Raw genomic sequence first — 23,896 nt, forward strand, 5'->3', positions numbered from 1 at the left:
CCTCCCAAAGTGCTGGGATTACAGGCGTGAGCCACCGTGCCTGGCCAAGACCATCTTTTTTATTTTGAATCGCGAAACTACAAAAACACAAATATGTGATGACAGTTCATTACAAGTTCAAAAGATAGAGCTCACAATTGTTAAAATTTCTTCTTTCTTCTGAAAATCAATATATTGACTGATGTTATATCATACTGAAGAGAAAAGGATATTTATAAAACCTTGTACAACCGTGTTTCAGGAACTTCAGAAAAAATAAAATAAAAATGAAAATTCCCAGCCTTGTTGTATGGTACTAAGAAATCTGAATCGTTTCGATAAGCATCTGAATATCAAGTGCTTATTCCAACTGAACTTGTTGCAATTCACCACTCTCTTCTGCATGTGCGATGCAATGTGATTGTGCCTAGGGTGGATTTCTTTGAGCACTGAATAATTTCTTTGCACTCTAGTCTTCAGTGCTGATTAGTTCTTTCTACTTTGACTTGTTCATACAAAGGATGCCTTGACATAAAGAAAGCCTAGAAACACGTAACAAAAAAAAGAAAAAAGAGAAAAAAACAGAATTATGCAGTTAGAATAAAATCCCAGAGATTTTCATTAGCACACCCTGTCTATACATAAACCCATATATAGTCCCAGGGAAGGGCTGATATATTTAACTATGTGAGTAAGATCATTTTAATTAAAGTGAATGTAGCCTTTTGGTCTACAAAATAAACAATCTTACAATAGGAAAAATGCAATCTGTCGAGACATATTTGAGTTATTTTGCAGTAATTGGCTTGGCAACAGCTTCAGTCACAGATTTCTGTTTCACAGATTGCCCCCAAATGAATAAAGGTTTGCTTTGAAATGTAATTAATATTACGTTCAACTGTAAGACATTCTCAGGTTGTCAAAGGAATTTGAAGGAGGTAGCTACAAAAAGTGAACAAAATAAAAGTGAAACTGAAAAGTAAATTAAGTCAAATTAATGCACACAAAGTAAACTGGACCAATACAAAATGCCCATGGCACGAACCAGATTTTACCTTCAGTTCAGTCTCCTCTCAATGTTGAAATTCAGGTGGCTAAGTAATTCATAAGGCATATGTTTATTGACAATGATTGCCTCATTTTATCATTTAATAGTGAATGAGTGTGGGGAATGTGAATGCTATTCTATCCTCCACTGACATGAAACAGATCTGCAACAGGGCTGCACTCTGGAAGTTTGGATCTCTGAATTCAATACTCATTAACCAGTATCACTTTCTTCACATTAATAATCAGTCACCTGCTTATAGTAGGTCATTAAATAAATAAATATTGAGTTATATGGGTGAAGTGCATCACTATTACATTGGTTTTTTAAATTTTTTATGTAGTTTTTATGTTTTTATTACAATGTATTTCCATCTTTTCTGCAAGTCCAACTGTTTTTTTTTTTTGGAGACGGAGTCTTGCTCTGTCACCCGGGCTCGGGCTCGAGATCAGTGACACAATCTCAGCTCACTGCAGCCTCCACCTCCTGGGTTCAAGCAATTTTCCTGCCTCAGCCTCCCGCATAGCTGGGATTACAGGTGCACGCCACCACAACCAGCTAATTTTTGTATTTTTTAGTAGAGATGAGGTTTCACCATGTTGACCAGGCTGGGATCGAACTCCTGACCTCAGATAATCTGCCCACCTTGGCCTCCCCAAGTGCTGGGATTACAGGCATGAGCCACCACCCCAGGCCTGCAAGTCCAACTAATCTATTTCGGTAGGAGATATGGGCCCATAGGAAATACTGAGAACAAATAGAGAACATAGTCACAGTTGGTTCCCCTCAATGGTGTCAAAACTACTCACTATATTTAAAACATCCAGGTCCATGATATCCCAGCAATCAAATATAAGTAGTATTAATTGCATACACTAGAGGAATCTTAAATGTATTTTCTCTCTCTTTTATTAGGAAATCAGTAAATACATTTGTATTTATTAGTCCTTAAAGAGTTGACTATGGTAGTTAATATAAATTTAGAAAAAATGTTATAATTTACAAATAAGAACATAGGGTTTATTAAAGAATAAACAATCATTCTTTTTTTTGCATCTGTCCTACCTGTCATTAGAGAGGCAGTTTCTTGTAAGCCTTACAATATCTCTTAAAAATATAAAATTGCTTCACAAATCAACAGAAGGTTGGTGATTTTGCAGATGGACATTTGTGTTGAATAATTATTTTACTCTATGTTCAAATATTCAGGTTGTTTCCTATTCACAATTAACCTTGTCTTTTGGTGATGTTTATTGTTAGTATTATGTGAACTTCAATTAGCTTCAACCTGTGATACTTGGAGAATTTGATAATCAACACAAAGAAGTTTGGGAAAGAAATTTTGAAGGGAAAGAAAAGGGAAAAGATTGGAAATGTGGCTTACTGTATATTCTAAATCTGGCTGAAAGACCAGCTTTTGAACAAGCTGTTATTTTCCACATGGGAGTAGCATTGCTACAATAAAATGCCAGATTTCATCCATCATAATGTCATGGCTCATATTAAAATGTCTTCAGGGACCTAAGGGAGAGATGGGCAAAAGACATCAAATCAATTTTCAGGCAATTGCTATGGTTTTCAGAAACTAAGCCCTATGTGATAGTGTTATGACTACACAAAGGGAGGTTATAAATAAGGTCCATACATCAAGGGAGGAAGTAATTTAGAAAAAGAAAGCTGATTTGACTTTTGTGTGAGTCTGAACATATGGTTAGGGCACAGCTGGGTTATCATTCTATACATTCTTACAAGAGAAAAGAACCAAATCAGCATTTTGGAGAAATGAACCTATCACCACAGTCTTGAACCTGACACCCTCAAAACCATCTATTGTTCTTCGTCAGTTGAGAAGGACTCAGGTTATTTTGCATTTGTTTAAGGTCGTATTTAATCACAAGAAAATCCAGTCAAGCGTCACTATTTGATGACCTTGGTAGCTTCGAACTAATCTTTATATGAAGGTGTCTTTTCCATAGAACAGGAATTGGCCCAATTAAGAGATCTGTGATGCAGTCAGACTTTCATACGTGAAATTCCTTCTTCTTGATTGAGCAGTTCATTGTTAAATCTATAAGCTTTAAAGTGCTACAGCCTATATTTGCCACAGCTGTCTCTACTCTATAAAGAGTCAGTCTGTCTTCCAAGAAGTTAATCATCACGAAATGAGTCTTGGGTGTAAAAATTAGGAAGGGTAAGTGGGGAAGAACTTTATGAAATTTCTGTGCATTTATTTGACTGGAGAAAAGAAGTTAATAATGTGACATGATCTTACCAGCAGAGTAAAAATTAAAATCTAAATATTTGTTGTATTTCCATATTCTATTGAGAGACTTTAATTATGGCAATAGATAAGATAACTATATATTCCTTATAAACTGTAGAGTCACAACAAATCAGCATAGAGCATAAAATTACTTCCATCAATGTAATTAATATATAATCCTTGCCATTTATTTTCAAGAAATATGTCTCCATAGTGGTACTAATCTTCACATGTTCTGTTCCTCAAATCATTATGTGTTGGAAGAAATTGTGTTTCAGTTTCCTGACCATCAAAGTACGTTAGTGAACATTCCTACCCTAACTGAAGGGAAACTATATTTTAGAGGGTATATAACACCACATTAAACTATGGAAAACAAGGAATAAAAACATGATATGCTTTTAAAAACTATAACATGTGCAGAGATGGTTAATAAGGAGCTTAATTTTGGGGAGCAGCCAAACTACAAAGATTAAGAAAATGAACTGTGTCAAAATTTTGCAATAAGCAGCTCAGTTGCAAATAGCTCTAACACTCAGCTATGCTGGGAAACAAAAGATATTTCTTTAGACTTTTTAGTTAGGCTTTATTCACATCCACATCAGGAACTAGGAATCAACAGATTCTGAGACGTCAAAATTAATCAAGAAACTCCAAATAGGTTTGAGTCAATATAGATGTCTAGATTAACTGAGTATAAACAAGGTTCTATTATTTATCACAAAAATGAATGTTTGATGCACCATTAACACTAAAGTAGTTTTGCTTTGTTTAATTATGGAGTCATTTGTGATTCGTTTTTTTGATTTTAGTAGATTGATGCAATATAATTTTAGTCTTGTGCTCAACAGAATAGATTTATTTGAAATGCATTTATTGTGTATATATTTAGTAGCAAATGCAATACACTGAGTTAACTAACCTTGAGCCCAGTTACTAATTTATGAAGAAGAGGGTTGGGAAAGAACAGAGCTATTTTACAGAAACTCTTGATAAAATCCTCTGGAAGAAAATCAACCAAGGATCCAACTATTTGGTTTATCATTTTATTAATATATCTATTCTAGGTTTTCTATGGGCAGCAGGAAACCTGTGAACTGCTGTAATTACCACCATTTTACACATTAACTTTAGGTGCAAGATATTATAACAAGTGCTGAGGGAACCAATAAGAATAATGAGTATTATTATTATTAATTATTATTGCTAAAGTTTGTTGAGTATCCCAAGCACTGTGCAGCCCACATTAAGTGAATATTTGTAACAACACTTTGAGTTAGTAACTATGATTATCTCCTTTTCACAGAAGGGGAAAGTACGATTTTGAGAGCTTAAAGGACATGGCTCAATTTTACGAAAGTAGTAAGTGCGAGAGTGAATCCAGGATTCCTTGACTCTGAAATGGCTGGTAGTCCCAGCTCCTAAGGAGCCATAGCTAATGAGATCAGGGTTATAAAAGGAATATATAGCTCGAATTGGAACATCTTGGAAGTCATAGAGAAAAAAATTGAACAATCGAAGGCTAATCATTGCCTTGTGATGAAGTTCCCATTACACTGTTACTGACATATCTTTGAGAAAACCCCACAGATCTTGCTAAGTTTCTATTTGATATATGGAAATGTTTCTTCCCTCTCTTTGTCATTGAGAAGAATGTTGACTCTTTGGCTAAAATCTCATTGAATGCCTTTCTTATTCATTTATTTATTTATTCATTTATTTATTTATTTATTTATTTTGAGATGGAATTTTTCTCTTGTTGCCCAGGCTGGAGTGCAGTGGCGAGATCTCAGCTCACTGCATCCTCCACCTCCTCCTGGGTTCAAGTGATTCTCCTGCCTCCACCTCCCAAGTAGCTGGGATTACAGGTGCCTGCCACCATGCCTGACTAATTTTTTTTTTTTTTTTTTAGTAGACAGGGAGTTATATCATGTTGTCCAGACTGGTCTCGAACTCCAGACCTCAGGTGATTCACCCACCTTGGCCTCCCAAAGTGCTGGGATTGCAGGCGTGAGCCACCACCCCAGGCCTGCAAGTCCAACTATTCTATTTCAGTAGGAGATATGGGCCCACAGGAAATACTGAGATCAAATAGAGAACATAATCACAGTTTGTTCTCCTCAATGGTGTCAAATTACCCACTATAATTAAAACATCCAGGTCCATGATATCCCAGCAATCAAATACAAGTAGTATTAATAGCATACACTAGAGGAATCTTAAATGTATTTTCTCTCCCTTTTGATTCAGAAATCAGTATTAAGTGTCTTAGGGAGAAAGGTATTTTATCTCTGAGAAAGGAGCAGTTTTACTCAGTCTACTGAAGGTCTCTCACAAACTTTGATATGTTTTACAATTTAAACTTTTTAAGCTACCGAGAAGCATGAAAAAATATATATACATATCTCACTTCCATTTTTGCTAGGAAACTCAAAAAGTCTATTTTATTTTATATAGATGACCCCTTCTAGGAGTAGGATTATCATCATGAGTGGTAAGTCACACAAGGCTTAAAACTGGGGGATGATAGTCTCTCTTAGCTTCTTGGTTGATGTCTTCAAGGCTGATATTGGCAGGTGGAGGCAAGTTAAAGTTACAGAAATGCAATTACATTTGGAAATCTCACCAGGATTTGCATTTCATAATCACCACCTTCCTCTCTCCTTCAGAATCACACAAAGCCATTTTATTCTTCTTGGCTTGATGGCTCCATTGTCTTTGGTTCTGTCTGGCAGTACCTGCACCTTGGCCTGGCCCTTGGCAGCAGTCAGCTCTTACCCTTTGTCCTTTTAGGCAAGGTTATTTCAGTTCATCTTTGACTGCTGTGTGCCACTCTCTGCAGGCTCCTTCCCATCTAATTTTCCATTTGTTTCTCTTTCAAAGCCTTCTTCATATTCACTGTTCCAGACTAGATTTGTCTGTTTGGAAAGATTTATTCTCCCCATCCCATTATTCTTATTATAATTTAGCATGCAAGGCAGAGTGCAGCACTGGTACTTTTACAGTAGAACTCTTAAAAGCATGCACATGGATAAAAAATGAGCAAACATACTTTAAAAATATGCAGGATTTCAGTCGTTTTAATTCTGAGCAGACAACTTTGATCCTGGCAACCCTTGGGATCAGAGAATTTTGTATAGTGAGAATAGTTTCTTAATCCATTTACTTTCTATTCCTTCTAATGTTCCATCCCATATAATTCCTCTATTTTCATTAACCAAACCCTTTACTGCCACCTCATTCTTTTCAGTATCTATAGTTGAAAGGATACAAATTTAGCTTGGATGAATGTTGAAGAACATGTTCAAGAAAAAACTGTAGACATAGTTTTTCAAGAGTACATTATATGCCATGCACAAAATTGTAAGTTCCCACTAGAATATAAGCCCTGAGAGGGCAAAGATTTTTGTCTGATTTATTCACCTCTCTACTCTCAATTCATGGAATCTTGCCTCCCACATAGTAGTTGTGCAATAGAAAGTTTTATATTTATTTTTTATTGTATTTTATTTTTTTGAGACAGAGTCTCTCTCTGTTGCCCAGGCTGGAGTGCAGTAGTGCAATCTCAACTCACTGCAACCTCTGCCTCCCAGATTCAAGCAATTCTTGTGTCTCAGCCACCTGAGTAGCTGGGGTTACAGGCATGTGCCATCACACCTGGCTAATTTTTGTATTTTTAGTAGAGATGGGATTTCACCCTGTGGCCAGGCTGCTCTTGAACTCCTGGCCTCAATTGATCCACCCACCTCCATATCCCAAAGTGCTGGGATTACAGGCATGAGCCACTGTGCCTGGCCAGAAATTTGTAAATGAATGAATCATTTTTCTTAATCATCTGCCTAACTGAAACCAAAATATTGCACACATCAGTTTCAGTTTATTATGTCTTTCAAAATACCTCTAAGTCACTACTGCTTTATTTTAGGGGTAATAGAAATTAAACTAGTTATTTTCTGTGTATTATCTATTTTCTATATATAATTTATAGTCATATTAATAATGAACTGCAAGTAAGGAACACTGAGCACATAGCACTTTTCCTTGGAGTTTGGTTAAATTATAATTTATGTATGTAAACGTAATCAATTTCATAACTTGATATGTAAAATGTGCATACATACCATGGTTGTTTACACACAAGGAAAGTGAGTGTGTTCACTTATTTCCTACCTTGCCTAGGGCTGAGTGTGGAGGATAAAGAAATTTGACCAGGGAAACAATCTCTTCTTTAATATTCATAGCATTGACACATTCCTGTTATTTTAGAGCCCTCAAAAATGTACATACATACTTTTGCATTCACTGAATGGAAGTCAGTGGAGATTGGGAAGGAACATAGTCTCTTCATTACATGAAATTTTACATTCTTAGAAAAATTTTCAGAAGATATTCAGATACACTTGTTTGGTGAAGAATGAGAAAGTGAGCTAACAAGGAAGACAGAAGAAGACTGCATGTCAGTGGAACAAGAGCAGTGGGCTGGAGGACCTCCCTGCAGGGTTGTGAGACTGCTCGAGTGGCCCCTCATTTATGACAAGTAGAGGACTTGGGGAGACCACAGGATTTCCTGAATTGCTTGAATTTTACCAATGGAGATAATACCATTAACCCTGTCTAAGCAAAAATCTGGCTGTCATAATTAGCCCTTCATTCTGAACTTGGAGGAGTTCATATGCTTAATAAACTTCATCTCCACAACAGTGGTCTCCACTGGAGCAGCAAAATCTTGCTTAGGGGATCTTCAGGGAGGGTTTTATGACTCAATTCTACACTAAAATTTTGCCAGGATCCGGCAGGATGGGACTGAAAAAGCATGAAATCTTTCAAATATATGGAATTAATTTCTTATGAAATTTTCTGTTGTCAATATGTTGAGAATTTTTCCTTTTTAACAATGTACAGTAAGTCTAAAAGAGTCAATGGTAACTGTATGTTTGGTAAGAAGGTGTATTTATTTATTTGTTCTTTTGGAGGTGTATTTATTTTTACACTATGTGTGTCTTTTTGAAAAGGCTCAACTAAAATGGTTGCTTAGGTTGAATAATATTTAAGAAAGTGGAAGTGAATTATATTAGGAAAAAAAAAATGCCCCTTTGTGATGAAAACAAATCCTCCTGACCTACTTATTTAAATTTAAATCCAAGACCCATTTGTTAGTCTAGTGGTTCTCAACCCTGCTGCATGGAGCTCTTTAAAATTACTTATCTGCAGACCTCACCCCAGGCAAATTAAATTAGAATCTTAAGGTGTGGAGCACATATCACAGCATTTTTTAAAAAGCTCCTTGATGGTTCTAATGTGCAGCTTGGTTTGAAAACAACTGATCAGGCTTTTTCTAATCCATAACTTTCAAAGAAATAGTATTCCAGAAGTTTGTTTGTTGAGCAGTTGTTTACATTTGGGAATACATTTTTTCAAATGAACAATGTTATACATGGTGTTTAATTCCCCAGGCCTTTCCATAAAAGCTTAATTAAGCTCAATGTATCTGAAGCTTAGTACTCTGCTAATGGAATTATAGAACTTAATCACCATGTATAACAATGTTTCTGCAAAAGCAGACTCAGAATTCTAATGGGGAGGGGGAAGAATAGAAAAAGTGTCACTGCCTACAGCCCAGCCAAAAAGCTGCTCTCCTGTTCCCTCTATTGTCCCCCTGCCACCACCACACACACCTGACTCTCCTTGTAGTCATCTAGGGGGTTTGAGGGTCCCAAATAGTGTGCTTCTAGTGCCTCTGCTTTTCCCTCACCAGGTAAAAATTAACCTGCCAGCTTTCATTCCACTGCTGCAGCTATTGCTACTGGACAGGAGTCCCTTCCTTCTCTGGATGCAGACATAGCATCTAATTCCCTTGATGTGTTTGGGGGATGGGTGGTGGGGGAGTTGTTTGTTTGTTTTCTACTCTTATCTTCCTTCTTGCCATTTTTTTTTTTTTTTTTTTCTGAGACAGAGTCTTGCTCTGTCACCCAGGCTGGATTGCAATGGTGTGATCTTGGCTCACTGCAACCTTCACCTCCCGGGTTCAAGTGATTCTCCTGTCTCAGCCTCCTGGGTAGCTGGGATTACAGGCGCATGTCACCATGCCTGGCTAATTTTTTGTATTTTAGCAGAGACTGGGTTTCACTGTGTTGCCCAGGCTGGTCTCGAACTCCTGAACTCAGGCAAAAATCCGCCCACCTCAGCCTCCCAAAGTGCTAGGATTACAGGCATCAGCCACCGCGCCTGGCCCTTCTTGCCTTTTTTAAGTGATAGAGTTATTTGCCACTAACAATGCAAATCAGACAATGGATACAAATAATCATTTTTTCCTATGCTCATTCCTCCCCATGAATTTTTTTCACTTCTGCCCTATAAGCACAAAGTCCATATGACTTATCTTCCAAAACAGGCCACTTTTAAAAGTTAAAGGAGGAGCTAAATACTTGCCCTGGGACAATGGAAGTAAATCAGAACAACCCTCGGTGAAAAAGAATGTTTGTTCTCCCTAAAAATAGGCTTAGGCCACACAAAGGATTGAGATAAGATTCATTAGCATTTTATCATAAATACTAAATGCTGGCAAGGGAATGTCAGCCAAAGCTTTCAAATAAAGAGGAGGAAGGTGGTAGAGGGGGTGGTATTTCTCTATTAGTCCGTTCTCCCATTGCTATGAAGAAAGACCTGAAACTGATGAATTTAGAAAGAAAAGAGATTTACATGCTCATAGTTCTGGAGGCTTTACAGGAAGCATGGTGCTGACATCTGCTTGGCTTCTGGAGAGGCTTCAGGAAGCTTCCAATTATGGCAGAAGGCCAGCAGGGAGCAGCTGGCTCACATAGTGGGAGCAGGAGCCACAGAGAGTGAGGGGGAAGGTGCTACACACTTTTAAACTACCAGATCTCCAAAGAACTCATTCACTATCACAGAGACAGTACCAAGGGGCATGGGGCTAAACTATACATGAGAAATCCACTTGCCACTATCCAGTCACCTTCTACCAGGCTGTACCTCCAACAATGAGGATTGCATTTCAATATGAGATTTGGGTGGGGACACACATCCAAATTACTAGTTACTACTATCAGTGATCTCTATACTGAGGGTAAAGAGGGAAAATAAAATAGGGAATAATCTCTTTATGTATTTTTCCCCTTGCCACCCAAGTCACCATACAGGCCCCGCAGCCCTGGGTTGTACTGTCATTCTATCATGAGATGGAGTGGATAGGGAGGTTTGAGGGGGCAGGGTGAGGAGTGGAGAAGATCTTACCTAAGGGTAGTGTTAGTGGAAACAAAATGCAGAAGAAAACATCCAGCGGAGTTATGAGACATGAAAAGAATTTTTACAGTCATGGAGCCACTGAGAATTATTGTGGCTATTTTAGGAGAGGAGGGCATTCTTTTGTAGAGAATAAAAGTGGGTGAGACCAATCAAATTGAGAACTGTTGATACAACCTGAATGTTCAGAAGTGAATACATAGAGTCTTGGAAAAATGAGAATGTTTTTATATTATTACCACTGTTCTTCGTTCAAAAATACTAACATTTATTTAGCTGGGTTTCTGTTTCTTATTAACCAGACGTTTTCCCATGTCCCCTCTTTCCAACTGTATGCATACGGTTGGCATCTAGTTAGTCCAGTCGCACTGACAGTATCTGGTGTCTCCAATTCGACTGGCAGGGAGTCCATCTCTACTTATGTGGACATCTGTTGGAGGACATTTCTATCCCTTTCTACTTTGCAAAGATGGGAAAAGGGAGCAAGGGAATCAGTATGTGAAATGTCAACCTCATGGCATATTGATTTTTTGGATTTATTTATTTGTACCTCTGGGAATCTCACTCATATGACACTTGGCACAATTACTCATTCAAACTTATGTACTGGGATTTTGAATGTCTTCTGTTTTTGAGCCGCCTGGCAATATGTCCAATATGATTGATCTTGTGATTATTTTCTTTCCCTTTGAATTTACGATCTAATGATCAATTTTGTGCCCGGGGAACATTTGAAATTGAGCTGATTTACTCCTCTTTTTCTCGGTCCCATTTTCCTCACGATACTCCCACTAAGACCTCTGACAACCAAATCACATCTTTGGCCCGTGTAAAAAATTAATTATTAATATTGGAAATGACCAGATTCTGTTATTTAATATGATTACACATAATCTGTCTTTAAAATTTAAAAAAATATAATATTATGTTAATTTTATTTGATTTCTAATAAATATATGTCAAATGACTACAAACATCTAAATTGGTAGAATGCATAAAAATAATTTCAAAGTAATATTCAACTATTAAAAATAGCTATTAAGTAGTTATTATCTGATAGACACTTTAAACTTTTTGTAAATGTTTTATTTAATCTTCATGATGGATGGGGTTCAGGACATGAGGTTTGGATAATAATACTAAAATACACAATCTCAAACTCCATAATCCTAAATGTTGAAATCCCAAAAGATCAAAATCCCTAAAGTCTAAAATCCCTAACATCTAAAATCTCAAAAATCACAAGCACAGAATAGTTGCATCATGTTATGTGGAACTATTCCTTCGGTATTGCCTTTATTTATATAAATTAAGTATGGTTTAAAAAGATGACTCTGGGTGCCAAGTTGACAAGGTGTAGACTTATGGACTTAATTTGAGGTGTCAACTTGACTGGATTAAGAAATTCCTAGAAACCTCATAAAACATCCTTTAGGGTATCTGTGAGGGTGTGTATTAGTCAGAGTTCTCTAGAGAGACAGAACTAATAGGGTATCTGTATATATGAAAGGGACTTTATTAAGGAGAATTGACTCACACAATCACAAGGTAATGTCCCACCATAGGCTGTCTGCAAGTTGAGGAAAAAGGAAGCCAGTGGTGGATCAGTCCAAGTCCCAAATCCTCAAAAGTAGGGAAGCCAACAGTGCAGCCCTCAGTTTGTGGCCAACAGCCTGAGAGCCCCTGACAAACTACTGGTGTAAGGCCAAGAATCCAAAAGCTGAAGAACTTGGAGTCTGATGTTCGAGGGAGGAAGCATCCAGCACGGGAGAAAAATAAAGGCCGGAAGTCTGCTCTTCCATATTCTCCTGCCTGCTTTATTCTAGCCTCACTGGCAGCTGATTAGATGGTGCCCCCTAGATTGAGGGTGGGTCTGCCTCTCCCAGTCCACTGACTCAAATGTTAATCTCATTTGACAGCACCCTTACAGACACACCAAGGAAGGATACTTTGCGTACTTCAATCCAATCAAGTTGACACTCAATATTAACCATCACAGGGTGTTTCCAAGGGAGATCAGTGCATGAGTCCAAGTGGATTAAGTGGGAAAGTATCCCCTCAATGTTGTTGGGTACCATCCTACTGGCTAGTGGCTGGGAGAGAACAAATACAGAAGGTGAACTGGTCTCTCTCTGAGAGGTGGCACAGACATTTCTTCTGCTAACTTGGACATCAGAACTCCAGGCTCACCACCCTTTGAACTCTAGGACTTGCACCAGGGGCCCACAGGGTCCTGCAGCTTTTGGCATCCCAGGGTCTCCAGCTTGTGGATGGCCTGTCGTGGGACTTCTCAGCCACTGTAATTTCATGAGGCAACTCCTTTAATAAATCCTCTCTCATATTTTTGTACACATAGTGATACAGCAGCTAGAAAGAAATTATTTGGGTAGCTCATCAGGGTAAGAGAGTCCTTGGTAAGGTTTCCCTACTAACAAAAGCAGCCCCCAAATAATTTCTTTTCTAACAAACCGCAGCCTGTAAAGTCAAGCTGCAGACGTAGAAAAGCAAGCTGGCAGCTTGCATGGGTGAATGCCAGCAGCTAAGCTAATAGGAAGAGGCTACCTGGGGGCCAGGCATGTTCAAGGAGGCTTTATCTTCCCTTTTCTTTGTCAACCACAAAGAAACAGGCAACATGGTGCAGGGCAGGTAGAGAGTCTATTTACATAATAAAAGATTAGGGTGGAGTGGCCAGCTTCTTCAAGCGCTATGTAAACGGAACACCTGGTTCGACCAATCTTTTGGGCCCTGTAAATCAGGCACGACCTCCTCAAGCTCTTCTGTAAAACCCCCTGCAATTCACCAGGGAACTGGAAGAGCCACTAGAGAGTCCCTCTGTCTCTGCAGGAGAGAGAGCCTGTCTCTTTTCTCTTGCCTATTAAACCTCCACTCTTTTTTTTTTTTTTTTTTTTGAGATGTAGTCTTGCACTGTCTCCCGGGCTGGTGTGCGGCGGCGTGATCTCGGCTCACTGCAACCTCCGCCTCCTGGGTTCAAGTGACTCTCCTGCCTCAGCCTCCTGAGTACCTAGGATTACAGGCTCCTGCCACCACGCCCAGCTACTTTTTTGTATTTTTAGTAGAGACAGAGTTTCACTATATTGGCCAGGCTGGTCTCAAACTCCTGACCTCATGATCCGCCCACCTCAGCCTCCCAAAGTGCTGGGATTACAGGCGTCAGCCACCGTGCCTGGCCAAACCTCCACTCTTAAACTCACTTCTTGTGTGTCTGTGTCCTCGATTTCCTTGGTGTGAGACATCAAACCTCAGTTATTTACCCCAGACAATGACACCACTCCAATAGCTTATTGGTTCTACCTTCCTAGAGACACTTGACTATACAGACTTGGTATTGGGGAAATGTAATAGCATTCTTTCTTACTGTATTTGTTACAGCACAATGGAAGAGATCTGTGAAATTATTCTCCTGTAAGAAGGCTGTGATAAGTTAAGTGTACAAGTCTAGTTAATGGTGAGAAATCAAAGTTTAAAAGTTAGTTATACCTGGTGCTGTGAAAACAGAAAATCTCTTCACTGTGATGGCCTAGCAATAATCATACCTTGAAATGGACAGCATAGGTTTACAAAATTTGTAGATTGCAACCACTCTCCAAACACAAGTGGCTTGGGTGTTTTGAAGATCATGGAAAGAGGAGAAAATACAGGTGAAAAACATAAGAAATCTCTCCTGCCAAATTATTTCATCACATACAACTTCTGACCTCCACACACAGCACCATGTTTACCTTCAAAAAACGCCTCCCCCAGAGAATAAAAATAATTAGACAAACTCAGTGATCCTCTGAACCAAAGACACTTGCTGATACTGAGGTTTCTTCAGGATTGCAAAACACATTAAAGGGTGAACTCTTCTTGGTTAGGAATTTGACTATCAAAGAAGTTAAACTTCTTGTATTTACCACTAAAGCTAATGTTAAAAAACTAGCACATGCTGGCCAGGCACGGTGACTCATGCCTATAATCACAGCACTTGTGGGGTCCAAGGTGGGCAGATTACCTGAGGTTAGGAGTTCGAGACCAGCCTGGACAATATAGTGCAACTCTGTCTCTACTAAAAATACAAAAAACTTAGCTGGGCATGGTGGCGAGTGACTGTAATCCCAGCTACTCAGGAGGCTGAGGCAGGAGAATCACTTGAACCTGGGAGGCGAAGGCTGCAGTGAGTAGAGATCATGCCATTGCATTCCAGTCTGGGTGACAGAGGAAGACTCCGTCTCAAAAACAATGACAACAACAAAACAAAAACAAAACTAGCATATGCTTCACTTTGCCTAATGGATTGGCACTTTCAAAACTATTCCCACTGTTTCTTCTCAACTATGTACAATTCATGACCCTAATGGATCAAAAAATCTTATAAATCTCCCCTCTTTTATGTATTAATGACTGGAAAAAGTGAAGCACTTTTTAAAAGCTTATTTGAAGGTTTGGTGGACTTTGCAGAAGGAAAATGGATTTTAACTGAACCTCTAAACCATAGTGATAGATTTGGAATCAAGTGAGATCAGGGCTTCACAAAGTGAATTTCAAGCTGTTACCAATAAAGTTTGCTTTTTCTATTCAACCCAATGCATTTAGTGGAAAATTCAGATGAGTGGATTGGCCACACTATACAGTAACAATGAAAACTTCAGTTTAAAAATATGTCATTTGCCTGCTTTGGCATTGCTCTCAGCTGATGAAATTCCAGAAGTTTTAGTAAATTAGAAACAAATTTACCTGAAGAAGCTAGAAAAGTTACTGACTGGTTCAGAAATAACTATGTGCATGGCAGGATAAGAAGACATGATTGTTTCTGCCAAATTTGTGGCCTCTATGTGAGTGCATGAAAAGTAGATTTCCGTGTGCCCAAATAGCACGAAAACATGGCAGAAAAAATGGTAACATGTAATAGGGAATGCTCACGTCAGTGTATCTCAAATTACAGAATTTCAGAATGAGCTGTGCCATATAGAAAATGATGTGAACATATCCTCTGAGAAGAGCCATGCCCTAAAATTAGAAAAAAGGAGATATTCATCATGATGCAAGAATTCAAATCTTATTAATGATCATCCAAGTCAGTCAGTACCTCTGTGCAATTAGTCATAGTCTATTTTAATCCCTGTAATACACTTATTCATATGTAACGTTTTCCTTTTTCAGTTTTTAACAGTATTTTTAATTGTCAGCATTAATTTTTACTGTGCATTTTATCTTCCTATCCTTTGTATTTCGTGTCTGCATCATTTCTATTACTGGAGACACCAATTGTGTAGAGACTTTTAGGGAGTTCTAATTCGTTTTATGCATTTTTTTGCAAGTCTGACTCCATAAAAGTGCATTATTACAACGTTTACTTTGGGTGTAAGCATTGTGCATGTATCTAAAAATGTTGAAACTTCCTCAATAAATACAGAGATGTCCTTTTTGTACATCAGCATTTGTGAAAAATAAGATTTCTCAAGATCTCAGCTTTTTGGATGACTGCATATGTGATGGTGATCTATCACACTTTTTGATTGATCTCATCAAAAAACAGGTTGTTCCTCATGGTATTTTAGATGACTGCAGTTATAAAGTTGGGTGCACCCAACTACCAGCCATAGTGACATGTATTTATACATTTTCCTTTTTAGCCTATTTCTTTATGGATATGGTTAATCTGTTCATAACTGATATACTCATGTGACTGTCATTAGATCTGGATGTTTATACATGCAAAACTATGTATGTTATTATCATCTATTCTATTGTGCAAAGTGGCCCGTGTTTTTATATGTTTCTCAAATACATCTCCGTATAAAAGTGCAAATATGTATATTTTAAAGAATTTTGTATTATTCTTCCCATAATTATATTTTCAGGATTTTGATCTTTCAGGATTTCAACCTTTGAGATTATGGCTCTAGTATTGCATCTTTGGGGATTATAATTGTCTCCTGTTCAAAAGTTCTATAGAATTGGTGAATATGGGAGGGTAAAACAAGGCCAGAGTAGCTGGAAATGAAAGAGGGAGAGCGTGGGACTGGGACTGCAGTTAGTAGGCTACCAATCAGTAATTTGTCTTTAGCTAAGTGCAATAAAAAATCACTGTAGTAATTAAGGAGGGGCTGATTTAATGACATCTGTACAAACGAGTTGGAGATAAGGCAGAGCGGAAATAGTGAGGACATTTAAGAATCTATGACTGCAGTTCAGGTGAGACTTGTGGTTACCTAGACAAGGGAGAGGACAATGCTGGAAAGAGATGGACTCATTTGACAGACTGTCAGAAGAGAAAATAGACAGGACTTGTGCTACATTATTATTGGAGGTAAGGATGATATTAAAAATAGCATCAATTATTGTGTCTTGCATAAGTTAATAGATAGCAGTTCCATTTAGAGATAGGAATATTTGAAAGGGGACCAGGTCACAACCAGGTTGAAGTGGGTGATTCCAGGAGTAATAATGTGTCTCATTTTAGATGTGTTGAGTTTGAGTTTGATTTGCTTTTTAAATAATCAAAGTACCACAGCTGCATTGTTGGAAATATGATCTAAGCTTAAACAGAAGTTCTGAAATGAAGTTTATATCTATAAATATCATCTGTATATAGATAGAAATTAAAACCAATGATGTAAAAGGTAACACCGCAAGATGGGAAATGAAATCAGAAAATGAGAGAGCCCAGTACTGTGGCTGGGAGCATGCAAGCATTTTATGTGGGTGGTGAAGGCAAAGCTTGACAGAGGTGTAGAGAAAGAGTGCTCAAAATAGTAGGAGACAAGGACAGGAACATGTTGGTTTAGATAACCAACATAAGTAAGTGATTTTCAAGAGACAGTTCATAGTGTCGTTTGCTACTATGAAATCAGGTAAGATGAGGACTGAAGGTGACCTACCTGTTGAATAAGGTGGTATAAATCAGGTAGAAGAAAGACTGAGACATCTGAAGAATAACCTGATATCTTATATTCACAAACTTCTATAATTTGCTTTTCCATTTTACAATAAACTTGTGAAGATATTTCCATGTTGTTAAATACTTTTCTAGCAGAGTTCTACCATAGTTTATTAAATGCATTTCATATTGCTGGCCATTCCAACTTTTTTGCTACTATAAACAATCTTTATACTGACCACCCCTGCAGCTATGTCTTTATGAATATCATTATGTCCCTGAGGCACATTTCTAGAAGTGTAATTGCTAGGTTAAAAGTTTTTCTATTTTTTTTTCTAAATGTAGGGTTATATAATCATCGGAATGTTATTGCCAAATCAGTGCATGGCTAAGTTTGCACAGTCTACTAATGTTTCTTCCCTGAGGAACTAAGTAAGCCTAAGTGATTACCCACGTTTATTATAGGTTAGCCCATATACACCTCTGAGATTGGTTTTAGTTGAACCACTGTATAAATCTTTAATCTCTGAAAATGATAAATTGCTAATATTTAGTTAGTACTTACTATGCATCACACATTCTTTTAAGAAAGTACATGAGGCCTGGTGCTGTTGCTCACGCCTGTAATCCCTACACTTTGGGAGGCCGAGGTGATCACCTGAGGTCAGGAGTTCAAGACCAGCCTGTGAAACCTTGTCTCTACTAAAAATACAAAAAATTAGCCAGGCGTGGTGGCAGGCACCTGTAATCCCAGCTACTCAGGAGGCTGAGACAGGAGAATCGCCTGAACCCAGGAGGCGGAGGTTGCAGTGAGCCAAGATTGCGCCATTGCCCTCCAGCCTGGGTGACAAGAGCAAGACTCCACCTAAAAAAATAAATAAAAATAAAAAAATAGGTAATAATTTAATTCTGTTAAGAATCCTCTCTTTTCCTTTCATTATTTTTCTTTTGATATTAAATAAAGATAGAGTTAGACTATTTTTGCTCAGTAGGTTGGGTAAATTCTCATGTTCAACTTCAAGCAAAGGTTCTAGTGGATATAAGCTCAAGTAATGGGGGCATCCTATGAGAATGGACTATGAAATTAAGGAGTAGAAGGGAGTGTGTTTGTTCTATGGATCCTAAAATCATAAGATAAATGTACGTATATCACCAGGTCATGGTAATATCCAAATATCAGGGGAAAGTTCATATAAAAATTTTTGCCATGTGTTTTTCCATATAAAATTCTTTCTGCTGTTCAAAATTATTGGAAAATGGAGATTGCAATTTCCACTATGAATGAGGAAGAGAAGAGGAGAAAGAGAAGGCAAAGAGGAGAAAGAAGAGAAGGAGGAGGAGACAAAGAAATTGAGGAACAGGACTTGTTTTACTCTAAGTACATTAATTATAAAGAAAAATAAAATAAAATGGGTAAGGGATACAGCAACATTTTTTTCCAACAAGGAAAGATAGTTTAGAGTACGATAATTTCTTCTAAAGAATGTGTTTATTATCCTTGATGGAGGCCAGAGTTGAAAAGCAAGCAGATGGCTTTCAATTCTACACAGGATCCACACCTCTCCACATTGGTAGTTACAGTATTTAGGGAGAAGGTCTTTAGTGAATAAAGTAAATGAGATACTTGGATGGCATGGAGATACAGACTAATAGTTTTTTGCCAAGCACTTGAAAAACAGAAGATGTTTTAAATATATCCTATCTAAAATGGAAATCAAAAAATTGTTTTTTTGTTTTAAATACCACCATAATAAACTAGACTGTAAAGTCTTTATGATAATTATAGCAAAAAGCTTCTGAGGTTCGTTGCTACAAGATATAGCTAGTTGATTAGTAGTAAGGAGCAGTGCTTCAGGACATGCATCTCACTGTGGTATTATCAAAACTGTCTCAACCACACGTTCACATCTCTCTTCTTCTCAGGTTTCCAAGTCGGAAATGGAGTCCTGAATTTTGAAAAACTGCATAATTTGTTTTTTTAGCATCATGCAAGAACACGTTACTTTATTTGCCCTGTATTTCTTTATTGATTATTTGTTTGGATTCAGTGTGCTTTCCATAGTTGTTTTCCTTTATTGGAATTTCCGTGACACTTAGGAATCATCGTATTTACAGGAAACCACTACTTGGGGATGTCTGTTTCTTTGCTTTAATTTCTCTTTAATTTTTTTTCATTTCCAGAGTTTGAAGGGGAACGGGTGATGTTTGATCGCATGGAAAAGTGCTTTAATGGTGATTTCTGAGATTTTGGCGCACCCATCACCTGAGCAGCGTACACTGTATCCAATGTGTAGTAAATAGTAAGTGGTAAATACAGGAAAATGCTACTTGGGAAGTCTTCTTTTTTCTATTTGTTTATTTTTAAAATTTTTGTTTTAATAGTTTTGGGGGAACACTGATGTTTGATTGCATGGAAAAGTGCCTTAGTGGTGATTTCTGCAATTTTGGTGCACCCATCACCTAAGCAGCGTATGCTGAAACCAATGTGTAGTAAACAGTAAATGGTAAATACAGGAAACCACTACTTGGGGACCTCTTTGACTTGTCTGTAAAATGGAGGAATTTGATTATATTTTATCTAAGTTCCCTTCCAGCTTGAAAATAATACGATACTTATTTCTTTTTCTTTCTACCCTTTAAAAAAACTATTGCTTTTATTCACTTATGATATAAAACAGTGTGGTGTATAGTTCCCAATCTAGAGTTTCAGCTTGTTCAGGCTCCATTTAGAGGTATTAAGGCCTGACTGATTTGCAACGTAATGGTATTCCAGGTATAACTCATTCAATCAATAACAGAAATTGAAAGGCAGTTTCTGAATCTTATATGTATATATGCATGTATATACTTCACACACTAATACTAACATTACAATGAAACGTGTGATTACTACACTTGTCCCATAACTCAAAATTGGCCTAATCACAATTTACATTACTTATTTATGTTGATACAGTTCTAAAGATATTTGACCTATATTTTGCATTTCCTTCAAAGGACAAATTCACTGAGGTTTAAATTGCCATTCTCAGTATCAAATAAAAATAAATTGCTTGTCTTTCATCTGTACATTCATCTTGTGAACATTTGCAAGCAGAGAGACTTCCTTATATAGCGAATAGGGTTGGTTTTCTTCCTAATAATATTCTGTGAAACTGAATTTGGTTGCATAATTTCAAATACAGCAGAAATAAGATGAATCTTATCTTCCCTATTCTGAGAGAAGTAAAATTGTTAATCCTCTGTGCAACGGAGTTAAATGGAAAGATTCGGACTGGGAGAAACTGTAATTCCATTGGCTGGAAATACATTCATTCTGATTTCCTTCCTGGCTATGCTACTGACATCTTAAGTGACCTGAAGTAAGTCATACAAATCCATAATTTCCCTTTAGTAAGTGAATATTACTACTGAACCTCACAGAACTTTGTATAAGTTGTTAATTGTTGAGAGCCAAGTACATGAAGGCTGTTATAGAATTTTATTTGTCTTATAACCAGTTTTTAAAAAATCAGGAATTAGAAACAGACTATTTCACAGTAGTATTTTGTATAATCATGGTTATTCCTTACTGTTTCTTTCCTGCCACCTCAAGATTCTGCCCTATGGACCATCTTACAGCAAGACACTAGCAGTGTGAAAATGTTGTGAAAAATAGGTACACAATAAGTAAAAAACCTTAATAGTATCCATTTCTAAATATGGTATAATTATAAAACAAAAGCTTATCATGGTTTCTAGAAATGAAATTAGTAATCTTGGGAGGGGTTCTCCGTCAAAGAAAGCTTCTAGTCACAATTTCTCCTTTAGAAAAAGCATGCTGTTGGAGAGAACGGGAGGCATCACTTTTACAATAAATTTCTAGCCTTAAGTATCCAACTTTGGTAAATCACAAAGGGTTTAAGACGTGGCTTCGCCAACAATTTAAGCTCAAATTCAAGGGCACTGGAATTTGTTTTTCCAAGTCAAGTCAGATGCACAAATAAGGAGAACATGAGAGGCCACAGAGGCAGTAGATATCCCAGTGATATGGTTTGGCTGTGTCCCCACCCAAATCTCGTCTTGAGTTGTAGCTCCCATAATTCCCATGTATTGTGGGAGGGACCCAATGGGAGATAATTGAATCATGGGGGGCTGTTTCCCCCATACTGTTCTCATGGCAGTCAATAAGTTTTACAAGATCTGATGGTTTTAATTGGGAGTTTCCCTGCACAAGCTATCTTGCCTGCCATCATGTAAGACATGCCTTTGGTCTTCCTTTGCCTTCTGCCATGATTGTGAGGCCTCCCCAGCCATGTGGAACTGTGAGTCCATTAAACCTCTTTCCTTTATAAATTACGCAGTTTTGAGGTGAGAACAGACTAGTACACCCAGTAACAGTCCCCTTGTCTGCATGTGTAATCTGTAGAATGGTGTCATCATGTCATCTCTAGAAGAATAGCGGAATTGAAGGCCTGTGTGTGGGCACTGTACTGTGTTTTCACCAAGTCCTGCACCTTCAGGAAAAAGCCCTTTTGTTACAAAATGAAATGGCTTATTTTTCTGCCTATATCCTATTAACCTCTCAGGAGTGCTTGATGTTTTTTTTTTTTTTGTCCCCTGGTCATGAAGCGACAATTTCCTTGGCTTTTCTGACAACACAGTCTCCTGATTTTGCTCCTAACTCTATGACTGCTCCTTCTCAGGCCTTGTATCCTCTTTCTCCATGGATTCTTTCTCTACAACCTCACACCCAAGGAATATACTGATATGCTGCTAACCCCAAAGTCTAGGTGGCCAGTCCACTCCATTTCTCCAGACTTAGATCCACCCTACCAGCTGCCCATCCACTCTGATATCCTGCAGCCACCTCAAACTCAAGGTGTCCATTAATCTGGCCAAATTGCTCCTCTCTCCTGCCCTTCATCAATCATGAATTTATTCTTGCATTCAGTATCCAAGTGAACAGCTTCCCTTACCGCCTCACAACACAGGTGCCCTCCTTCTCCTTTACCTCTTACCAATTCTACCAGTAGATCATAGACCACTGTCAACTCTTCCTCCTAAGTTTATCTGTAAAGCAGATCAAAGACAGAGCTCTGGAGTTCTTAGAACTTCATGGCTTTAAATCCCAGCTTTTTGCCTTTTTGGAACTCCTGAGTTTGAGCTGATCATCTCTTTAAACTTGCTTTTCCTCATTTTTTACATAATAAAATAGTACTTATATTTATAGAATTTTGTATGTGTAACAAGACCCTACACGGAAAGCATTGAGCGTAGCACATACATGTGAGCTATTCTTATGACTAATTCCTCTTCTCCCTCCTACCCCAGTCCTTCCCTCCATCGGCAGGCTTTTCTCATGGAGTCACTGTAACAGGCTTCCCATTGATTTCCTGCCTTGAGTCTCCTCCGAGATCCAACCTGTCCTCTCACTGCGGTCAAAGTGGTCCTTTCAGAAATGGAAAGACACTGTGCTCTTCCAAGCTTCCTACCCTTCAGTGACTTCTTATTGGTTTTCAGATCCATGCAGCTCCTTACCACGGTGCACGAGACCCTTCAGCTCCTGGCTCTTGCCTACCATTCCAGGTTCAACTCAGGTCACCTCCACTTTATTCTGCCTGCCTCCACTGTACTGAAATTTCTGCTTCTAGAATTTGCCGTGCTTTTTCTTCCCAAACATGCTGTGTCAGGAACATTCTCTTTTCTTTCCTACTTACCCAGGCAAATCCTACACATCCTTCCCCTTAGTTCCTTTTCCCTATTTTAATTAGGTGTCCTGCTGCATGTTCTCATAGTACCAGCATTTATTACAGCACTTATCTTGTGGTTATGGATTTTTTTTTTAAAACAATCTCTCTCTTGAGACTGTTCTGTTCAGCTTCTATCTCCTGTGACTAACCAATGTCTTATACGAAGCAGCATTCTCTTACGCAGAATAAATGGCCTCCAGGGGTAATGTAACATGTTTTCAGCCTTGTTCCCTCCATGAGGGTTCCAAGATAGATTTTCCGAAGATGGTCTCCCCAGAGACATATATGGACAGGCTTCTAGGAATGTATGACCCTTATGGCCCTGTGATTTAAACATTATTTTTGTTATACTTATCATCTTTGTTATTTATGCCATTTTTCTCTTTTGCCAATGAGGAAACTATCTAAGTAGAAGACATTCATCTAAGTAGAAGACAGATGCCTTGAATCATTCATCTAAGTAGAAGACAGATGCCTTGCCTCTAGCTCATTAGTGAGGAGAGGAAAAACAAAAAGAAGCTTTAATACAGTAGGTACTAAGAACACCTCTGTCTTGAGCAGATTTAGACCTGCGTGGCTTATTTGGGTTTAGGAGTGGTGAAAGAAAACAGCATTGACACCCACAGGGTCCTGTACTGAGAGTGGGAACGATGTTGCCAAAGGCAACAGCCTTTGCAAGTGGCGAGGGAGGAAAAAGAAAACAGATCAGTGTCTTTACCAATAACAACACATGT

General features: G+C 38.1%; 1 long non-coding RNA gene across 1 annotated transcript in view; it reads right to left on the reverse strand.

The window, feature by feature from the left end:
- Positions 1-281: 281 nt before the first annotated feature.
- LOC131381487 (uncharacterized) overlaps positions 282-23,896 on the reverse strand; it is a 41,384-nt gene continuing 17,769 nt past the window's right edge. The window contains exons 4-5 of the long non-coding RNA XR_009210260.1: positions 2,412-2,548; positions 282-521 (exon numbers count right to left, since the gene is read on the reverse strand). This is a non-coding gene — a long non-coding RNA (uncharacterized LOC131381487). The remainder of the gene's footprint in view (positions 522-2,411; positions 2,549-23,896) is intronic.

Source organism: Hylobates moloch, unplaced genomic scaffold, assembly GCF_009828535.3.
Source record: "Hylobates moloch isolate HMO894 unplaced genomic scaffold, HMol_V3 SCAFFOLD_2, whole genome shotgun sequence".
Classification (NCBI taxonomy): domain Eukaryota; kingdom Metazoa; phylum Chordata; class Mammalia; order Primates; family Hylobatidae; genus Hylobates; species Hylobates moloch.